The sequence below is a fragment of the Macadamia integrifolia genome, unplaced genomic scaffold (genome assembly GCF_013358625.1).
Source record: "Macadamia integrifolia cultivar HAES 741 unplaced genomic scaffold, SCU_Mint_v3 scaffold362, whole genome shotgun sequence".
Taxonomy (NCBI): domain Eukaryota; kingdom Viridiplantae; phylum Streptophyta; class Magnoliopsida; order Proteales; family Proteaceae; genus Macadamia; species Macadamia integrifolia.
Window position 1 is genome coordinate 91,905 of NW_024869661.1, and position 1,329 is coordinate 93,233.

The window sequence follows — 1,329 nt, forward strand, 5'->3', positions numbered from 1 at the left end:
AATGTCCCTTTCTGAAATGTGGATAATTATCCTCAAACCTTGATGACATAACCTTTGGGAAAGTATCATCTTTACTGTTGGAGAAGATACAATCGAACTGAATGTACCACTTTGGTGGGTTTCACTCAGTTCTATCATATCTTTCCCATTGGAGATGTATATCTTTATGTTCAAAACATACATATAAATGTCACTAGGACAACAATAACCATACAAGAGTCACAACCGCAACTACATTCCTATCCTTTGGGCTAAGAATGCACTGGTCCTCTTGTAAATTTATATTTACTGTGAAAAGAACAATAACTTTTGAAATCCCCTCACCTTTGGGCTTAGGAACCTCTAGGTTACTGTCATTTTCTTAACTTTGGTGACATCACCTTTGGGCAAATGTCACCTACATTGTTTCCCTGTGAAAAATCATGAAATAATAAGATGTACCAATTTGGTGGATTCCACCTCATCATCTCATGGTTTCCTAAAGCAAAATTACTTTGCAACTAAGAATGAGCGGAAGCTTACACCCTTTTCCATATTAACATATCTCAATTTAAAAAAAAAACTTCTCAATTTCATGGTAACCAATAACATATATATTTTTCAAAGCATTGATTTATGCCATTTTGTTTCAATGATTGAAACTAAATACAACATAAAATTTCAAATAAACATGTCATATTAAAAATTAGATCATTAAATGTGGCCAGAAACAAGGAATCCAACGCAAAAAACAGATTTCAATTTGGCCTTAAAACGAACCTTTAAATGAAATTTAAAGTAGTTTAAATAAAAACGCCCTTTTGTTTCAATGATTGAAACTAAATACAACATAAAATTTCAAATAAATATGTCATATTAAAAATTAAATCATTAAATGTGGCCCGAAACAAGGAATCCAACGCAAAAAACAGATTCCAATTTGGCCTTAAAACGAACCTTTAAATGAAATTTAAAGTAGTTTAAATAAAAACCCAAAATGAACAAAAACCAAACAAGTCTTTTTTTTTTTAAATCAATCAAGACCAACCGGTTCGGCCATATGAATTCCGGGTCAAATTCGGGTCAATTGGTCAACGACCCGGTCAACCTTTGACCGAGTCAAATAGTACATATGAGTTGACCCACTGTGTCACCGGTTCGAATCGGTAGGGTTTTCGAGTTGAACCGGCGATGCCTCGCCGCCGTTTTTTTTTTTTGAATTTTTTTTCTCTCTCCTCCGGCAGCCGGTTTCCGGTGGCGCGTGCCGGCGCGTACGGATGTTTCCGGTGACTTGCGGCATACCGCCGCGACCGTATTCTCGTGATCTACAACTTTCGTGAAGAAAGTTTT